Source organism: Phyllostomus discolor, chromosome 6 (assembly GCF_004126475.2).
Source record: "Phyllostomus discolor isolate MPI-MPIP mPhyDis1 chromosome 6, mPhyDis1.pri.v3, whole genome shotgun sequence".
In the NCBI taxonomy this organism is placed as follows: domain Eukaryota; kingdom Metazoa; phylum Chordata; class Mammalia; order Chiroptera; family Phyllostomidae; genus Phyllostomus; species Phyllostomus discolor.
This window is the reverse complement of record NC_040908.2, coordinates 155,037,251-155,058,102: the sequence shown is the minus strand read 5'-3', so window position 1 is coordinate 155,058,102 and position 20,852 is coordinate 155,037,251. Positions and strand designations below refer to the sequence as shown.

At 51.5% G+C, this 20,852-nt stretch overlaps 1 long non-coding RNA gene across 1 annotated transcript; it reads right to left on the bottom strand.

The window, feature by feature from the left end:
* Window positions 1-10,456: 10,456 nt before the first annotated feature.
* Window positions 10,457-11,568, bottom strand: LOC118501010. The gene is made up of 2 exons (XR_004903583.1): window positions 11,471-11,568; window positions 10,457-10,836 (listed from the first exon to the last, which is right to left on the bottom strand). It is a non-coding gene; the product is annotated as an uncharacterized LOC118501010 (long non-coding RNA).
* Between the last annotated feature and the right edge of the window lie 9,284 nt (window positions 11,569-20,852).

The window sequence follows — 20,852 nt, the reverse complement described above, 5'->3', positions numbered from 1 at the left end:
ATCCCAGAAGCGTGAGCTACAAACTCTTACCGGTGTCTAGCTGCTGTGGCTCTGCGGCTCTGGGGGTCTGCAGGTCTGTCTGTGTCTCACAGCGCTCTCGTGGAAGCCGGGAGTGGGTCGGATCCGTATGCAGGAATGGCAGCTGCCTGGGATTGGGCGGGCCTAGGCTTGCTTTCCAGCTCTGTGATCTGGAATGTGTTCTTTTTGGGACTAAATTTTCTTATCTTTAAAATGAGATAATCATACTTCCCTCATAGGGTTGCCAGGAAGATGAAATGCAAGGAGAAATAAACAAAGGTCTTGGGACACTGTAGATCAGAGAGGACGTTCAAAAAGTGGTGGCTTTTCACAACAATGCTCCAAAACAAAGGACTATGGGGCTGGGGGCTCTGATCGGCCAGACCAAGGACTGTGCCAGTGTGAAGTCAGTACCTGTCCCATCTGCTCCAAGGTGAAACTAAAGGCCAGATGGCTAGGTTCTGTCCTTCCCCTGAATGGCAGCTTCCCTGAATCCTTCACTGTAGTATATGGAGCAACGATAGGCCTTAAAAAAAAAAAAAAAAGAGTAATATTGCCCTGGCTAGTGTGGCTCAATGGATTGAGTGTGGGTCTATGAACAAAAGGGTCACCAGTTCGATTCCCAGTCAGGGCACATGCCTGTATTGTGGGCCAGGTCCCTGGTGGAGATGGGTGTGAGAGGCAACCACACATTGATGTTTCTCTCCCTCTCTTTCTCTCTGCCTTCCCCTCTCTCTAGAAAAAAGAAATAAATGTAATCTTAAAAAAAAAAGTAATGTTGCTTCTATTGAGGGGGATAAAAAAAAGTCAAATCCAGTTACCCTTTGGCCCCGTGGTGTGGCACATCAAAGGCAGGGAGTGGGGACGGGGTGTCGCTTTTGTCTTGCGTGCCCCTGGTGGGTTCAGCTCAAGGCAGCCAAAGCACTGTTGGGTGTGGTGGCCGGGGGCCCTAACGCTTGCTCTGACACTCTGTCCTTTGTTCTCCTGCCTGAGCATGCGTTCTTGTGATAGACCGTTTAGGAATGTGACTATTTCCCTGGGGGGTTTTGTTGTGTCACTTGGCCTTCTTTTCCAGGCCCTTTCGGTTCCTCTGAAGCCATTGTCTTCCTGACATGACAAATGCACTCAGGTAAGCCTCTGGTTAATTATCTCATGGGGGAAGGAAAAATAACATGAACCCAAAGCTGCAATACAAGGCAATTAACTCTGTAAGATCTAAAAAGGTGTGAGACGCTCTTTGAAAATTAAAAAAAAAACACAAATGCATATACACAAATGGTTTTCTTTCTGAACAGAATGATCTCGGGATGTTTTCTTAAACATTCAGCTCTTCCCCTCTCTTCCTCTCCACTCCTGCCCCAGATAGCTCACTTCTCTTTACCTTTTCTGATGGGGGCCATCGGGGGATGACCGTTCAATGCACTGGGCTCTGCCTCTGAGTCACTGTGTGTGACCTTGGGTCCATCACATGGCACTTCTGAGCTTCAGTTTCCCACCATAAATTTCTACATTTCTGTAAAGCTCCCTTTATAGACTTTTAAAAAGAATACAAAACCATAACGTATTATTTCTCAGTTCTGTGTGTAGATTGGGCTCAGTTGGAGATGGATTCTTTCTGAGAACTCTCGCAGGGTTGCATCAGATGGTGGTTGGGACTGACGCACTTTGATGGCTCAACAGGGTCGGCTGCCCCAGGCGGCCCATGCTCAGGCCGGCAGTTAGCTGGGGGCTCGGCCGGGCCTGTCAAATAGACTGCCTGGGCATGGTTTCCTGTGTGCCGTGGGTTTCTCCCAGCATGGGGACTGGGTTCCGAGAGTGAATGTTCCATGGTGAGGTGTTCCCAGATGCCCACATGGAAGCTGCAAGGTTCCTTATGACTTAGACTTGGAGGTACCAGGACATCACTTCTGCTACACGATTCGGTTTCTTGTGATGCTAAAATTGAATAATTTCATGACCTGGATCTCCTGTCCTCTGCTGCTGAATCAGATACATGTTTGAGAAGCTGAGCAGAGAGCCAGCTGGGCTTGGGCACGAGGGGTTGTCTCATGTTAAAGACGGGAAAATAGGGGGTATGCGTCATCTTAATTATCTGGGAAGGGAGCTCAGGCTAGATTGTCATCTCCCAGCGCCTGCTGCGTTCTTTCGGTGGCCACCCGGTGGGCTCTGATCGCTGCTCCTCACTCCACCCTGCCACTATCCTCCCGCCCCGGTAGAATTATGATGCTAGGCATGTATTAGGCATGTGAGGGTGAGAAAGACAAGACAGAGTTTCTACTTTTTATCCAGATGAGAAGCTAAGCTGTAGGGAGAGGAAAACAACAGTGAGTTGTGCTGAATGGGTATCACAGTTGCAGAGTACTAAAGGCATTCAGGGGAAGGAGAGGTGGGGGAAGGAAGTCTTCCTGGAAGAGGTGACCCTTGATCTGAATCTGGAAGGGTGAGTGGGAATTACCCAGGAAGAAGGGGGAAGGGTATGTCGGAAAGAGGGACCCGTCTGAGTAAAGCATGAGTGGTGTTGTGTTAAGGAACAGCAACCCACGGGGGATGATGCAGTTGAAGAGAGAGGTGGGAGGAGGGTGGAGGTAGGAGGAGAGGCAGAGGTAGGAGAGGGGCAGGACATGCAGGCAGAGTCCAGGGTTATGCATGGCCTTGGCGGACAGGCAACAACACCTCTGTTTTTATGGACAGGGGCACAAAAGCTCAGGAAGATAAAGGGACTTGACTAAGGTCACACAGCTTATAAGTGGCCAAGTTGGGATTTAAACCCAGGGCTCTGTGAATTCTCAGTCCCTCTTCTACCATAGCCCCCTGATCTAACTTTAATTGCTGCCACTGGGCTTCCCAGCACCCTCCCTTGCTTCCCTGAGGCTCCTTGGCAAACAAAGGGTGTTGCTTTTCTGCATGATTTATTGTGATGACTTCAATTAAACCATCTTGCTGTCTTGTGCTGGATCAGTGAGCAGCTCCAGGGAATCGATGAGTAGGGCTGGCTACCAGGGAAGCAGGTCTTCTCCTCTTGTCCCTGCCAGTCCCAGGCCTGAGCTCCTGTCCCCACACCCAGGAAGGACTCAACAGGGGCACGTGAGGGCCAAGAACAGGGAGCAGGTCACAAGGAGACAAGGAAGCAGGTGTCCATTACCTTTCAGATGCAGAAGGTAAACGTCCTGCCATTGGGTGCTCATCCTCCCTGGCCCTGCCCGCTGCTGCCCCTGCCCTGCCTTCCTCTGGTTCTTTTGGATTTGTAGCTGCAGCTCCAGGATAATGGGCCATCCCCATTGGGCTGTCTTCAGTGCAGGCCCAGCACACAGTGAACCTTGACCCAAACGGTACAGGGGCCGATGCCCTTGTCCTAACTTGCTGGCTGACCTTGGGCAAGTTGCCTCCTCTCTCTGAGACTTCTGGGGAAAACAACAGGGTGGAAATTGAAATCCACTAGGCTGCCATTCTCCGTTTGTCCCTCTGATTTAGGGTGTCCCCTTCTTCACCCTGCTCTGTGCCTCTAGAGGGTGATGACCCCTGTGAGAAGAATCAATGGGTGCCCTTGCCAGTTGGCTCCAGTTTGGTTTGGTCAGTGGGAGACACTGGCAGGAGACTGCAGGGTGGGAGGAGAGCGAGGTCGGAATACTTCTGTCCTGTGACTACTCTGTGGCGTTCACAGGGCTTGTGGGAATGCCCTCAGCCTGGCCACAGCTCCTGCCCAGCAGCCCTGCCCGGCTTGCCCAGCCTTCACTGGGCTCTGGCAGCCCTCTTTCCTCCCTTTAGCCCTTTAGGCAGGGGGGTGGCTTCCGTCTATTCGTAGTCTTCATTCCTGGCTTCTTTAATCACGCTTGTCTCTCTGTACATAGTCCATCCTCATTAGAGTCTCTTCAGTGGGGCCTATGTGAGTGGGTTCTGCTTCCTGCTGGGATGCTGATGCATCCTCTGAAGGCTATGTGCAGCTTCAACAGACGGGCTGACTCTCAGGGACCCCAGCTGGGGTTATCCTGCCATAGAGAGCGTTCAGGCCAAGGGACCCAGCTCCTCAGCAGCTTGTCCTTCTCTTCCTCTAGCCCCCCCACCCCCAGTTGTAGCTCACATCCCCATTACCCACCTGTATCGGGGTGTGACTCATGTACAGCAAACTGTAGCCACTGACAGCACCGTTGGGTCTGTGTCCACCCTACTGCCCGGGTGTGCTGTAACAGCTTCCTAGTTGGTCTCCAGTCTTCCTCCCCGTCCCTGCAAATCCACACATCTCAGATCAGAGCATGTTACTCTCCTGCTCAGAAGCTGGGGTTGGCATGCCTGTGCCTTGAGATCAAAGCCCAGACTCCTCAGAGTAACCCGTGAGGTCCTCAGGAGCTGCACTGCCATGAAGCTGCCCACTGCCTACGGAGGCTCCAGCCTCCATGAACGACTCGAGTCACTCCCTCCAAGCTCCCTGCCTTTGCACAAGCTGTCACCAGAAACGACCTAAGTACCATGTACCCTCCCTGCCAGTCCCCCAGCATCCTGCTGTGCCTCATGAATTCCTCTTTGGCCTTGAACCTCAAGTTAAAGCATGATCCACTCTGGGACTCCTCCCCGAGAGTGCTCACCATGCGCAGAGCCCCTCCCCTGGCCTTCCTCACCATTGGGTGGGTATTTCTGTTATTGTACTTACCCTGAACTGTAAACGATGTCTGTTTCTCTCATTCCAGTGTGAGCAGCTTAAAGTTAGAGTCTGTCTTTCATTTCTGTAGCCCCAGCCATGGAGTCTGTACATGGTGCACCATGCACCCACCCATTCAACAAAGAGTTATCAAGAGCCTGCTATCACTACGGCGAGCACTCCTCCAGTATGGGGTTTGGGGATTGTACAGACAGGTATTCTAGTTATACAGCGGCTGTCTCCCAGGTCTCCATCCACCTTTCACACTCTGCTTGTGTGATGCTGGGTGGGGATGCTACAAACGACTTTGACCTTCATCGTGGCACTCCTTGTTTTCACCAGCAGTGGTTGCGGAAGGAGACTGGAAGGCTGGAGGAGGAAAGAGGGACCTGCTTCTTCCTTTCTGCTGGCTGGGTCCTATTGGGGTTGCCTCAGCAGTGGCCCTTGGGCCTGGTAGAGGGGCTGATTTGAGCCTCCAGCCGCTTTCGCCACTCCCAGAACTGCCCCCCGGGGCTCCTCTGAAGTGAGCAGCTGCTGGATGGTGCCCTGTCGGGGGCGGGTCTCAGCTCTGTGGACTCCTCCTCTAGTTCCTAGATTCTCACAGCCCTGCTGTGTCCTATGGTTCTTACCTCTGTCTTACTTCAGTGCCTCCTAAAACATGTGTCTCCTTCGAGTAAGTTTTAAATGAACTCCTTTTATTAAATTATCACTGTGGAAATATCCAGTGTAATTCTTGTTTTCCTGATGGGGCCCTGATTGATGTACCAGGGAAGGTCTCTGGTCTCGTAGACCTCAAGTTCAAGTTGGAGAAGATAGACAACAAACCAACAGAGAGCTTGGTAATAAAAGGTGCTCTGATAAAAAATAAGGTAGGGTAACGGACAGAGCCTGGATCGCTTTAGACTGGGTAGTCAGGGCAGGTCTCTCCAAGAAGGTAGCTTTTCAGCAGAGAAAGAAATGGTAAGTTTTCATCTATGCAAAGAGCTTGGGAAGAATATTCCAGAGAAAGGGGCCAGCCACCGCAAAGGCCTGTGGAGGGAGTTGGCTCATTGAATTCAGCGGTCAGAAGGAAAGGGGGGTGGAGCGGGGAGCGTGCCTCAGAGGATGAGGGTGGACAAGGCAGGGTGAGGCTCAGTTGTTGGGGCCTCCTTAGCCATCCAGGGGTGTCCAACCTGTGGCCCCTGGGACACACCCAGGCCAGGATGGCTATGAATGCAGCCCAACACAAAATTGTAAATTTACTTAAAACATTATGAGCCTTTTTTTGTCATTATGTGTCACAATGTATTTAATGTGTGGCCCAAGGCAACTCTTCTTCTTTCAGTGTGGCCCAGGGACACCAAAAGGTTGGACTCCCCTGGGCGTCATTTAATTCTGAATGTGTTGGAAAGCCTTCGGAAGTGACAAAATCTGACTCACAGTTTAAAAAGATCTCTCCGGCTGCGGAGGAGCGGGCCATCAGTAGTACGTGAGAGCAGTGGTGTGGTTCTCCCCAGAGTGGTGGGCTGGCACTTTTCAGGAATGAGGAAACTGAGCCTGAGGGAGCTTGTGGGACTCATCCTGGGTCACCTGGCTTTGGGCTTCAGGTCCCCAGGTCAGTGCTCCTTTGTCACTGTCCAGTCTCTAAGTGAGTCATACCCGACTGCGCCCCAGGCAAAGCGTCTTGGCCTAGTGGAGGGAGAGGAGGAGCCACCTTGGGCAGCCAGACACAAGCCCTTGACGAATGCTCCTGCTTCACGAAATGTCTGGTGCTGCCCGACTTCTAGTTTATGCAGGCTGTGCCATCCGGGTCAGTCATAAAATAAGAAGAGGTGGGGGCGGTGGGGAGTGGCAGTGGCTAGAAAGACGAGGCTCCTTAGGGATTTCTTTAGATATTGACATGAAAGACAGTCCTAAAGTTTCATACTCTCTTTTCCTCTTCCAATCCATCAGCAGATCCTTTCCAGGGCTGTCCAACCTTTTGGCGTCTCGGCCACACTGGGAGAAGAGTTGTCTTGGGCCACACATTAAATACACAAACACTAATGAAAACTGATGAGCAAAAAAAAAAAAGGTTTTAAGTAAATTTATGATTTTGTGCTGGGCCGTGTTCATAGCCATCCTGGGCCACACGTGGCCTGCGGGCCGCGGGTTGGCCACCCTGCTAGACTCTCCCTCAAACCATTTCCTGCTCTGACCACTTTTCTCTAGCGCCACCAGGAAGCGCCCTTTCTATTTTATCCCGGAGGGTACCTCCCACGTCAACTACAAAGTGAATGATGCCCCCTGGAATTGTGCAGAAGTTCTGCTTCTCTGCATCTCCACTGCTGTCGCCGTACTCCAGCCACCATCCTGTCTCTCACCTGATTGGTTGGAGCTAAGACCTAGATCTCATGCCAAGGGAGACCCTGGCCAGGAGGGACTTCAATTAGAGCGAAGGATACCGTGGAGCTTGGGAGTTACCACAAACAGGCAGAAGGGGCACTTTGGGTAGAAGGGAGGGTTCTCTTTTTTAGTAGAGGTGGGAGTAAGAAAAAAATGTTTCTGTGTGCTTCAGGCAATAGGTCAATTCTTTATTGAAAGAATTCTTCTTTCTGTGGATAATAGAGCTTAGCATTTGGGAGGATGGGAGGAAAAATGGCTGGATGAGTCCCTGGAGTGCTACTGGGTGATTTCAGCATTTTTCTCCACAACCAGGAAAGAGAAGAGGGTGGAAGACTGTGGACCAAGCTAAAACATCCTTCCACACTTGGGAGCTGGACAGGCGTGAGCTTTGGGAGCCCGCAGAGCCTTGGACCCCCTTCTAAACTTGCACCGTGTTCTGATGGGCTTTCTCTGCCTGCCTCAGTTTGTGCCTCTTATGATCGACCACACTCATCCCCCCGAGTCAGATCCCTGTCCTGTGTGACCAGCCCAGTCCTCCCACCAGCCGTGGTGACACCTGGGATTGGCTGGGTTCTGAAAGGTCCAGCCAGCAGCTTTTTACCACCACCAGATTCTTCCTCATTAAACAAATGAATCACAATCCTAATTAATTTGAGCAACAGAATTTATGTAACTACTCCCAGCAGGATGTCTGCTCTCAGTCGGTAGCAAGATTAATTCCTCTCTCTGGGAAATTCCAGCCGCGCTGGTCAATAAACCTTAATGATGACTGAAATCTCCCATCTGTCTCTGCTCAGGGCAAGTAACCCCTGCTAACCAGACACCCAGCGGGGTTGATGCAGCACCCCAGACATCGAGAGGACAAGGACAAAACCTCCCAGGCTAGATGGGTCCTGAGCCATGTGGAACACACAGTAGGTGTTCAATTAAGGAGAGGGGCTACCCATTCTAGGGATGTTCTGAGTCACTTAAAACCCGCAGGAAGTGTTCAGTTTCTGTTTATAAAATGAATAAAAGATACCGTGTGTGGCTCAGATACTTATGTAAAATGGTCTCAAGCTGCTGAACTGTAACCAAGCCCCTCTGGCTTTTTCCATCCTTTACTCCCTCTACTTCCCACGACCGTACCCGGGTCAGTCTTACACTGTTTTAAACTTTCTGGACTCAGAGACTTGGCTCTTGATGTTCCCTGCCCTTGAATCGTCCCAGGCCTCTCTCTCCAGAACGGGCCCCATGCCGGCTGCATGGGAGGGAAGGGTAGCGAAGTGGAAAGCATTCTGGAATTAGTTCTAATTCTGGCTCTGCCACTTACTCATTGTGCCTCACCTCTCTGTTCTTAACCTTTTCCTTGCACGTAAACCACACGAGGTTCTCTGGAAAGATTAAATAAGAAAACATGGAGAAAATATATCTCACAGTGTCTGCCTCATTTAATTAGTAACAGGCAGTGTTTTAGACAATGGGATACAGTGATGTTCCAGACAAGATTCCAGCTCCCAAGAAATATAATTTCTAGGAGACAATAAGAAATAAAGCAAATATATAATTTTGGTTATGGATCAGCGCTCAGAGAAAATAGGAAAAATGTTATGGAAAGTGACTGGGGAGAGGGACTCTGAGGAGATGCCATTTGTTTTGAGGCCCAAGTGACAGGAGCAGACCACGTGAAAATGTGGGGGCGCGGCATCCCAGTAAAAGGGACAGCGATAGCAGCATCCCTGAGGTGAGAGCCAGCGACCCATGGGCTGCGTTCTGTAGGACTGAGTAATCTGCCCAGTTACCCGGCTGGGACGTGCCAGGCTCAGGATCTGAACCCAGGTCTTTCGCCCGTAAGTGTGGGGTGCTTGGCACTATGGCACAGAGGTGGAAGAGAAAGGAAAAGTGGATGTGGGTGAGGGCGGAACACACTGTCCGGCCCCTACCAGAGCAGTGTCCTCCTGACGATTTATTTGCAGGATTGTGGGATACTGGCTCCCATGAGGGCCTTCCAACACCGCCAGCCCACGTTGTCATGTGGGGACCAGCAGCCCTGAAACTCCCTCAGTGAGTCTGCTGTAGTTCCTTCTTCATTTATCACAGGGAAGAACCAACTGCTTTTACAATTTGGACTTTTTTTCTTCTGATTATAATACGTGTGTGTGGTAGAAAATAAACAATGTATAACAAAATAAAATCAGCCATAATTTCAAAGTTTTCTGGACTTTTTGGAGTTTGTCGTGCTGGCAAGGCCCTGTGCACACAGATGCCTTCCATAGTTAGGGACACCCGGCACGTGCAGCTTTGGAACGTGCTGCTTTACTTGTGTCAGGGAAAAAACATGTCTTCGCATGTATTGGGCTGGCTAACAAGTCCGTTTAGTTTTTTTTCCATAAAATAAAAGACACATTTTGTTTCATTTTCACCAATAACTGCATTGATTTGGATATTTTGAGAATGTCCGCTATCTCCCATGTGGTAGAAGGTTGCTTGTTCTCAATGCCATGATTTGATTGCTCTCAACTTCAACTGGTCTACCTGACTGTGGAGCATCGTCCAGTGAGAAACCTCCAGCACGAAACTTCGCAAACCATATTCGGCACATCGGATCAGTCACAGCGCCTTCTCCATACGCTGCACAGTAACGTGTTTTTGCGTTTCAGTTGCGTTTTTACCTTTCTTGGAATAATAAAGCATAATATGCCGAAAATGTTACATATTTTCTCTCATCTTCAATATTAAAATAGTTACTCAAAAATTCACCAAATTTGATGTTTTTTTAAATGTACACTGATATGACAGCTGTCACAATACGATCTAACATAATTGTTTTGAATGAAGTTAAAGACAGCTAAGAGCTCCGAGAGCCATCGGATGGAAAACACCAAATGAAGTTTTTGGCCAGCTCAATATTTTTATTTCAAGTATATTGTATTGATTATGCTATTACAGTTGTCCCAATTTCTCTCCCCTTGCCCCCCTCTGCCGGGTATCCCCCTTCCCTCCAGCATTCCCCCTCTTAGTTTATGTCCATGGGTCATGCACGTAAGTTCTTTAACAGCTGCATAGTCACTACACACTAACACAAATGGAGTATTTTAGGGCTTTTATTGTAACACAGACATCCCTTTTACCTGTAAGTCTCTATTACGTGATGTTCCAGGAGAGTAGGGGAAATGCCGTCCACCTGAGTGCGTGTCTTGTGGTCAGGGAAACCATTTTCTCAGTTATGGGGAGGGGGGCACTTGCGCTCCCAAACCCCCTGCCCGTGAGCATGTAGCGTGGTTCAGGATTTCTCTCTACTGAGAAATGGACACTGGTGCACTTTACCCTCATTCCCAGCCTCCTCCTATCATTTTGTTTCTAGGGAGGATGCAAGGGGGAAGATGAGGAGGAAGAAGAGGGAATGCAATTTAACATTACATTTGAAACAAATACTTCAATAACACTTTTGACACAGGAGTATTATTTAACAATTGTTTTTATTAAATAATAAACTGGCAGCCAGGTGAGATAGGAACAGGGTCTCAGTATGCCAGAGTCTAAGGTGACTATGTTTTGCTTCTGTAGGGGCCTCCCATGGTGGGGTGGGGGTGGGGTGGGACATGGGAGGCAGGAGTCAGTGGTTCTGATCACTGGGGATGCTGGGTTACAGTCGGGGTGCCCCTCTATAGCAGGCCCGAAGAACAAACCCAGTACCAAGGGGATGTCTGAGGACGGTGGGGACAAGGTTCCCTCCTGCTAGAACAGGAAGTGGGGTTCTGCCTCCTATGTTGAGTTCTCAGGCCAGTGCTCCTCCTCCTGACTACTGCCATCTTCACATCTTCTCCAGGTTTCTGTTTGGCCTCAGAGAACAAAAGGAAAAAAAAAATCAAACCAGAGAGAAAGACACAGGAAAAAAAATACAGTTAGGAGAATAAAGGAGAAAGTGAGAAAAACAAAACAAAGGAAGAAAAAAAAACAGCTGTAGGGGAGGCTGATGGTTTGAGAAGCAGAATCTTTGGGAATCTTTTGGGAAGAGGCCTAAGCAGCAGCAGATGTGTGGGGTCTGGACAAACTTATTGCACCTCCACAGCTGACGACCTCTAACTCACAGGGGCAGGTGCCAAGTCCTCTGACGCCCCACGGGCCGGGAAATGGCGTTGCCAACGCTACTCACTACAGACCATCCCTCTGAAGCAGTTTGGTGCCCTCGTGCAGAAAAGCAATTTCTCAAAGTTTCTGGAAGCTGATTGCTTCCCAGGGGAGCAGACAGTGAGGAGCGTGGGCCAGGGAACAGCCGGCCCTTCCTGAGCACGCCATAAGGCCCCCGGGGAATTTCCAGGGGAGGGGGTGAAAAGTGGGCATTGGAGTGGCCTGAGCTGGAGTCAGCAGGTGGGAAGAGGGAAGGGCTGGGGAGAAGGATTTGGGGAAAAGAAAAGGAGGGCGGAGGAGGCGGGGAAGAGGAGAGAGAGTTGCCCCCTCCTTCCCCACACTCACCTTTCGTTGCCAAGCAGTTATTCCGCCTTCCCTCCAGGCTGTGGGAAAGGACATTCTGGTATCCACTGAAAAAGCCTATCGGTCATTGTCAGCTTCTGCAGGTGGTGTCGGTTAAGAAAATAGAGAAGCCAGCAAATTAAAGGCTCATTCAATACTGTGGGAACACATTCTTGTTCAACTTGGTGAGACAGAGCTTTTCAAAAGGACCCTTTATAGGAAACTACGGGAAGGGAACAACCTATAAATGGGGTTAGAGGAGACTCTTCATTCTCATCTCCACAGGCTTCATTTCTTTCCAGTCCACACTCAGAGGCTCCTCTGGGAAGCAGTTGTGCCCCGCGCCCCCTCCCCGTTTTGGTCCTAACGTTTCTCGCCGGGGTAGAGGGCATCGCTCCTTTATTCTTTCTGAGCACCCCCGCTTGGCTTTGGACGGTGGAAGTGCTTCTTCGCGTTCCCCTGAACGGGCTGGGCGCTCCCTTTCTTGAGATACGATGTCTTCCAAAATAACATAAAGAAAAGGAGGTTGAGAGATTATGGGCAACCAGCCTCCTTTTTTTTTTTTGAAGAAGCATCGGAAGCCCAAGACAAGGGGAAGGCTGACCGGAGGTCACATGGGGACTGCCAGGGTGGGGCAGAATCCAGCCAGGAGGGTCTTCCTAATACCGCCGTTGTTACTAACCCCTAACATTTAGGTGATGCTAACCCTTCCCCCTTTCCTCCTTCAAAGGCCCTTCGCAGTGTGCAGGTGGGTCTAGGCTCACTACCTGCCCGGGATGTATAGGACCCAGAGGCGAGAGAAGTAGGTAAGGGGAGCAGAGCCATCTCCGCAGTCGGCTCAAATAGCCAGGGAAACGGTGGTCTGCCCTCGAACTTATTGGAGGTGGTGCTGCTCATTGGCCCAGCAGAGGTGATTGACAGGCCAGTAGCCCAATGAAGGATGAGCCTTAGAAACCAAGTAGCAGTTACCAACCGACTGTCTCCTCGCGAGACCTTGGAGTAACGGTTTGGGCAACGTCTGTTCCACAGTTTCAGTCAAGCCCCGGGTCGTCTCAGGGGAGGGTGGGAGCCAATTCTCTCTCTCGTTGAAGGAACCCCTTGGGTGGGGGTCTGAAAATACAAAATTCGTCCTCCGAAAGTCTGTGGGACTATTATACTGAATGAATGAAAGAGGGGGTGGGTTTGTTAAGAAGCTGGTGGGAAACAAGGGGGCCGGGGGGAGGAGAGGTGACGAGGCGTGGGGACCGAGGACTGAGGCGGCCCTCAGAAGGCCAGAGTACAGGTGCTTATTGCAGCTTTCGTAGGGTGTGTAAACGGAGGGGGTGTGAAGGGGTGATCCCAGGGGACCCCCAAAGGCCCAGACAGCGGGACCAAGCTGGCGGGGGGGCGGGGGGGGGGGGCTGTGAGGCAGCGGTGGCGGTGTTTCTGCCCACGGACTCCCCGCAAAGGCCGCTGAGGAAGAGCCGGCTGGGCTGGCGAAAGGGGGCGCCTGGGCTCAGATGACTCTTTAGGATATGAAGGGCTGGTTGAAGCCCGCAGACGGACTGGCCCAGCGTTTAAGGGGCGCAGCCACAGGAGGCGTGGCCTCTGGAAGCACGGCAGTGGGGTCACCGCCACCCGACTTTTTAGAAGAAGTCCGAGATGAAGAAAGATGAGACAGGGAGTTAAGGAATAAGATATGCCACAGAAGAAAGGGTATTGTAGGGACGTGAGCCAGAGTCCCGGAAGAGCTGAGCAGACACGTGCGTGGCACGTGGTGGTTGCTCCGTGGGCTTGCGGTCATTATTAGTGCTGCTGTCGGGAGGGAGGCGGGGATGGGGCGGCCGGAGTCCCCCGGTTACAGTGAGATAGGAACTGAGTGAAGAAAGAGGGAGAGGTAGGAAAACAGGCCACTCCAGCTGCCTCCCCGACTCCCCCTGACTAGAGGATTGCAGGAGCCACCCCTCCACTGAGAAGGGAGGATTGGACCAAACAGGAAGGGTTTTGGCATATGCGGGAACTGCGGTCCCAGAGGATGGGAAGTGGGAATGAGGAGAGCCTGTCCTTCCCAAATCTATCTGCAACGAGTCCTGAGGGAAGGGAGGTGACAGAGGCATGGGCGAGAACGAGAATGACATTTGGTGTGGCCAGGCCCTGGGCGCGCTCTGTCACGTCAGGCATCAGCAGCCCGAGTGGGTGCTGGGGGTGGGGTTGCAGGGAGGAGGCCGTCTAGTGTCCCTCCTGGGAGTAAGATTTCCAGACCCCCTTGGAAATCCCCATCAGTCATTGTCACAAGTGTCAATTTACTCAGGGACCACTGGTATTTGAGGATTGAGAAGGAGAGATGCCCCCCCCCCCAAGAGACCCTGAGACAAGGGAACGATTTCGTGTTTGACAAGGGGGATGCATATCAGTGGAGGCTCCTGAGTGAGAGTACATAGCACAGTTCATGAAGTTTCTGGACAGAGACAAGGAAACTGTCCTAGTCCATTTCCCTTGGCCTTTCCTATCCTCGCTAGTTTCTGTGTTTTCCCTTTACCGAACCACTGAATCGAAAGCGTTTTCTGGCCAGTTTAGAGTGGGCAGTGCTGAGGCAGCTAAGAGAAGGTGATGTCGAAGGAAGAGTGGGGAGTGTCCGAGCCCCCAGCTTACTCTCTATGGATCTGTTGAGGGGTGGGGAACCAGCAGGCCAACAGCTGAAATGTAAAGCTATTTGGACTAGGCTACCCAAGCTGAAGCGACCTGGCCCGCGCAGCCTGGGGTGGGGGGAGGATGGGAAGGAGGTAAGGTAGGTCAGAGAGAAACAGAGGAGACACAGAGAAGACAAGGATGAGAAGGACTGAGGCGAGGCGGAGACTAGAGATTAGGAGGTGCTGAGGCTGGACTGAGAGAGCTAAGAGACACAGCCTGGCAACGAGCTAGTTAACTCAGTTGCCACGTCTTCAAAGTCTTTCCTATCTCTATTTCCACTGAATATGGTTCTGATTTAAGAAGAAAATGTGTAGCGTTCTCAAGAACCTCCCAAGATTTCAGAAAGCATTGCATTTACTAACTTGTACCCATGTTTTGCACAGACCTCTCAGGCAACTCCTGATGGTCATATCATGGGGTTCAGATCTGGGTGACACCGATACCATGGGCAGGAGGTACTTGTGAGAGCCGAATCTAGACAGGCAGTGTCTGGGAGCTGCTCTCATTTTTTACCTCCATGGATCAAGGGCTAAACAAGCAGTTGGATAGGAGTGGAATGAGCTGCTTCGGAGCAGCTGTGTTTATCCTACTGCGATGTGCAGACAGTGGCATTGCAGTGGGGGCACAAAGGCAGCGATGATATAACGGCTCGAGAGGGGCTGCTGGCCAGGGAGGGGGAGTGGGGTGTCTGATGAAGCACCGCGGGGGGTGCATGGGCGCTAGATTGGCTCTTGGTAAAGGCTAGTTTCTGGTGATCTCGGATGTTTTTGCACACACAGTCAGTGACTAGAAATGCTTTTCTGAGAAACCGAGTAGAGGACCCAGGCAAGAAGCTGGGAGGGGGAAGTGTGGCCTGGGCAAGATGGACACGGCTACTAAACAGGGCCCTGAACCCAACTGTTACTCGGATGGGAAGGCACCCTAACCCTCTGCTCGGAGGGGAATCAAGCAGGCTAGAGAGACTCCTGGTCGAGTCCGAGTCTGATAGAGGCAGAAGGAGTAAACAGAGAGGAGAGAAACAAACGAGTGTGCCAGAGAACACGGAGAGAGGGGGGATGCCCTGGAGCTGATTCTTCTTCCGGTTCATCTAAGGTTTCTTTCTATTCCTCCAACTGAGATGGTCCTAGTACAACACCAAGGGCATTTAGAATGGGCCCAAGGTTTTCTGGGGCTTCAGAAAATGGCCTGCACACCATTCATGTCAGCTAGTAATTTCTCAATGTGTGGGGAGGATGCCGCGGGTGGACACTGGATGTTCAGCGTGGGAGGGCAAATGCCTTCCCTGCACACTGGCCTCATCTTGGTGACTCCAGATGTAGGAAATACCCAGGAGGAAGGGGGACGGTTTGGCTGGCCAGCAGCTAATTACCCCTGACCGCTTCTGTCTTACCCGGGGTGAGCCCGCACGCCGGCGGGAAGCAGCCAGGAGGTCTGCTGATCATCAGCAGCTTTTGAGGAGGTGATGGGAAGTCAGGGAGGCTTCTCTCTGAAGGGAGAAACAGCCCACGGGAGGAAGGTCGGTAGGCACGAGAATCACCTACCTTCCTTTGTCCCTCCTAGGCCATGTCCTGCAGCTGGCCTGTCTGTGAGACTGGACGCGCCACCCTTCTCAGCCTCCTAAGCCTGTCACTGGTCGTGTGTCTTACAGTAAAATGAAGAGGAGGGAGTGAGGGAAGGGAGGAAAGGACTGGGGAGACAGGGATGGGAGGGACTGAGTTCAGTTGGTATCGTGCACAGACAGACAGATTCGCTGAAACGGTAACAGGTCCTCTGTGTCTCTCCTGCTTTTCATGACTGTGATTATGCTCATTCTTAAGGGGGACTTACTCCTCAGTCAAGAGTTTAGAGCCCTCTGCTCTGACCATAATGCTTCCTGAGCTACATTTGCTTGGGGTGCCCCTGCTCGCTCAACAATGGTTCTTTGGGTTATAGAGAGTCTCCGTGAGTCAGAGACACTGGTTTGTACTAGTTTCCAAACAACAAAGAGAGTTTCTGGGAGACAGACCATGCCAGCTGCCCCCTTTCCCTTCTACGTGGGCAGTTACGGGGAAAAATAGGATGGAGGATAAAATGTGGAGTGGGAGGCGAAAAGGAGGTGTGAGTCTCTGTCCCCTAAATCTGCTGAGACAGTCTGGCGGGGAGAGGGAAGGAGCGCTGAGGGAGGTGGGCAGGGCTGGGCAGAAGGTGATGGAAACTCGGTGGGAACGCGCGCAGGGAAGTCCAAGAGCTGTTCAGCGTTACTGGCTCTTCGGGTATTCGTGTCTGGGCTGTGCTCAGGTCGCAAGAAATAGAGAACGGGTGTCCTTCCATTTTTGTGGCAGAATTGGAACTTGATGCTTTTCACATTCGGAACGAATGTGTTTGGGTGGATAATTTGATTTTGGGGTGAATTATTTTCCTAATTCACCCCAAACATCCCAAGTGGAGGGTGGGAGGAACCCCGTCAAATGTGTTGTAAGACACACAGGAGGTAAAAACTCCCAGTCCTTGGAAGGAATTTGTGCGCTATTGTCTTTTTCTGACAGTAGTCCCCCTTCTCCAAAACCCCTCTTATGAGAAATGCCAACAGGCAGGAGCGTTCCCATGTTGGCTGCGGCGTCCTTGCTACCGCGGGAGCGGCAGCCCAGCCCTTGCACCATGGCAGCCCTTGGCAGGCCTGAAAGCTTTGAAGAAGAACTTTGACAGGAAAATACAAAATTAAAAAAACCAAACAAACAACTAACCAAACAAGAAAACCACCCAACAAACAACATGTAAAAGGAGTTCAGGGATTTCTTGGCCAGCTTGTAACCTGCTGTGACCCTAAGCTCTGCTATTAGCTGTCCGGGTCTGTTGGGCCCCAGACCTGTTCTCAGCTTGGCCTCGTGGAAAACGGACAGCTCGGGGGCTGTCCCCTCCACAGCAGTGTCTCCTTTGCCTCCTTGGGTGGGGCCGGCCTTTCCCAGTCTTCCTGTGGAGCGCATTGTCACAGAGTTTACTTCCGCCTCCTCCATCCCCCGAGTGGCCCCGCTGTTGCAGGGTGCTGGGCTCTAGCCTGAACTTCCCTTTGTTGACTAGTGAGGGCACGGAGCCTTGCTACCCTCTAGTTCTAACCTGAGCAGGGGCTGTCCTGAGAGCCGGGGGAGGTGTTAAGTTTGACTGTGCCTGGCACAGCAGCATTGCCAGGTCACTAGCAAAGGGATGAAATGCTGTCCAAAGCTCACGTTGCCATCTCTGTTCCCTTTTTGAAGACCCCCGAGTCCCCCGATCCCCCACACCCACACCGTCTCATCCTCCCAATGGTTACAGAATCCAGTCTTCACAGTTTTATGAAATTAATATTACAGTACAAGGGCTGTGAAAGGAATTCTCAGAAGACAAGGGTTATTTCTTTACAGAGAAGATGAGTTTGGAGCCTGTACTAACGCATGCTAAACCTCAAAGAAAATATGAACATACTCAATATTTCAAAGTATACTTATCTGTGTAAATATATGCAAATAAAAGAATGAATTTGTACAGCTGCTAAAATGGTGGGCCTGCAGGTGGGAAGAGAAGGGTGCGGAGGAGGGGGAGGGAGCTGCCTTGGGTAAGCTCTGGAGTCCGGGGGTGTGTTCAGGACCCTTCTTGGATGTTGGCAGGCTGATGGGTATGTGGCCTGGGCCGCGAGGTGCCCTTCCAGAGCGATAGGCGAGGGATGGGGTGTAGCAGAGCCCGAGTTCTGAGTGGCTTTGGCAGCCGAGGTCCTCTGTGACGGAGGTAACCGAAGGGGGCCTCAGTGAGGGGCTGAGGACAGGGCCTCAGTGGCTGTGAGCAATTTTACTTCAAAGGAAACTTCCCGGGAGTGCAGAGGAGAGAGTTGGAGAGTGGCAAACCTCTTAAAGTCGCCTGAGCGTGTCCTGGCCTACGGCGGGAGGCCTGGGGAGAATCCTAGGCCCTGCTGGGAGGCCGTGGTTACAGCATAACTGGGAAGGGGGGGCAGAAACTTCTAGGCCAAAACAGTGTCTTGTCATGTCACTGAATCTTGGAGGAACGAGAGTCATGATGGTGATTTGGGGGTAATTTACTGAAGAAACACATCACGTTCCTAGATACAAGGTATCTTCTTAGGGAGGATGAGCAAGCAGGAGGGCCGAAGAAGGGCTGTAAGCGTTCTCTTGGAATGCTTCGGGATGCAGACCCTTCCGGCTTCTCATCCCTTCGCTCTCCCTGGTCCTCCAGAGCCTCCCACTCTTCCCTCCCACCCCTCGTTCGGCCCTGATGATTGGGTGAGATGAGGTCCAGCGGCCAGGTGGGGGAGACAGTGAGGAATGGCTTCCTTGAGGGGGATAGAAGAAAGCTGCAAGTCCAGAATTGCAAACGGAACCCCTGAGAACTGGACAGATTAGATGACACTTAAACGAAGCAATGGGGAGGGTGGAGTCAGAGTGGCCCTCAGCAGGCTGGAGTCTAAGGTGCCTATGTTTGGCTGCTGTGAGGGACTTGGTGACCTCTAGAGTTAGGAAAGTATGGGAAGGGGCCCACCAGCGGAGGCCTTCTGGTGGTGGTGGGACAGGGGGCGCTCTGAATGCTGTGACTGGTCTTCCTCCTGTGGACAAGCAAAGAAGCATCCAGGGAGGTAGAACAATGCAATGGTAGGAAGTACTAGGGATCATCTCTTTGTGGCCCCTTCTGTGGGGCCGTGCTGTGGGTGGGCACCTGAGGCTAAGTGATAGCAAACCTTCTTCTGAATCTATTTCCTCGGCTAGTCTCTACTTCCTAGGCCCTCCCGGCAATCCTGAGGGGAATCAGGGACAGCTGGGGAGAGAGAGTGAGAGTGAGCGCGAGTGCGCACCATGGAAAGAAGTTAAAGTAGATAGAGAGCGATAGACAGTTGAGAAAAAAGATGACAACCAAGCTCTTGTGTTCCATCAAAAATAGTTCAGCTAATTCACAGAGCACCGTCATGGTGTTTTTAAAGCGCTGCAAGCCTCAGGAAAAATTTACTTCCACTGTGCAACTCAGATAAATCCTCTGAGCTTGAAGAAGGTGTTTGCTTTCACAGAAGGAGGCCTGAACTCGGGCGGGATTCATCGCCTCTGTTTTTCTAGTCTGCCCAGGAACGCCCTGGGGTCAGGGGAGCTGTGGAGGGAGAGCCCCCTCCCCGCCAGCTGCCTTCTTTTTTCTCTTCTTGGGGTCTAACATAACAGAATGCCTGCACTTTTTGTGACTCCCCCCCCCCCCCCCCCCCGCCCCGCAAAAGAGAGGGGGGAAAGACAGGGCTTGAGTGTGGGAAGGGCTGGGGTCAAGGAATGGAAGGAAGAAAGGAAACAATTAGACCCCTTCCAGGCAGCCCTAATCAGACTCCAGCAGCGCAGGGGAGAGGTCTGGGGCTGGAGAGGGGAAGGGAAGGAACGGGAGGCGAGAAGAGGAAGGAGAGAGTTAGGTTCCTCTCACTCCACTCAAAACTCATTCTTTATATGAGGTTTCTCTACTGTACCTTGATCCTGACGGACACGCCCAGGTGCACTGTCTGGGGGAGTGGCCCCTGAGTGACGCCCGGGGCGGTGTGTTTCCTCGTCAGTTTTGAGAGAAGGTCAGCACTGCCGACCCTCCTTTTGCAGCTCCTTCCTGACCTCTCTGCCATCCCAGCTTGGCTTTTCTCTCTTTATCTCTCTCTTCAGGTTTGTGGCTTTAGAAGAATTGTCGAGTTGAGCGAAACAAATGCCGATGGCAACAAAAGGCCGAGGTGGCTTTTTGTCGGGACAGAAGAGCTTTGGGGTGTGAATCTCCCAATTCCACTTGAGTTTATATCGAATAACTCTATGGGTGAACACCGATAAATATGCCATAGGGTGGGCAGGAGGGCGAATAGCAAATGCACTCCTTTGGCAGGCCAGAACCTATGGTGAGCGAACTGGGACGTGGTGGGCCTCGTCAGGGGAGGTCATTGGTTGAGCACATCATGGCAGCTTGGGTGATGTGGATGGGCCTTGGTCATTCCCCCACAGGGGGTCCCTGGAGAGTTTCTGAGGAATGGGAAAAGCTTCCTCTGGGAGGCGTAGGTTCAGAAGCGGGGGGTCTTCAGATGAAACCTAGCACATGGTCGGGCTGGCTCCTCTTGCTGCGTCAATCTGCTTCTGTGGCTGGCTCGTGGCAGGGGTCCTCTCTGCCCTCGCCCACGCCTTTCCCAGCTTCCCAAGATTGGAAAAAAGAATCAGATAGGCTGAAGGAAAGACCCGGAAAGAGAGAGAAAAGCAGATAGTGACGGAAAGGCAGAGACCCAGAAAGACTACACCCATCCACTTGTAAAGCCCTCCAAGTCACCCCTCCTTCCTAAATCAGCTGCCCCTCAAAAAGGTTCTACTGATTCAGACTTACCTTTACCAGCATTCTGAGCTTTTTAAAAGTGCAAAAGGGGGAAAACCACCCAGAACTATATACAGAGCCACTTCTGCTATTTTTTTCAAGCTTACAAGAGGCACCATCTTGGTGAAAATCTGCTACTCGTCTTGTTACTTCCCTGTGGGGCTTGGGTTTGCGTGTGAGGAGAGGGCTAGAAAATAGGTTTTTAGAGTTGTGGACTGCCAGAGCAGAACTTCGTTCCTGTTTCCTTGACCTCCTTGAGGGCAAAAAGCAGGTTTTCTTTATCTCTGTATCCTGGATGTCTAGTGTATTGTAAGAGTTCAGCAAATAGGTATTTATTGAACTAAATTTGTTGAATTTCCATGTGGATAAATACACAAAATTAGCTCCT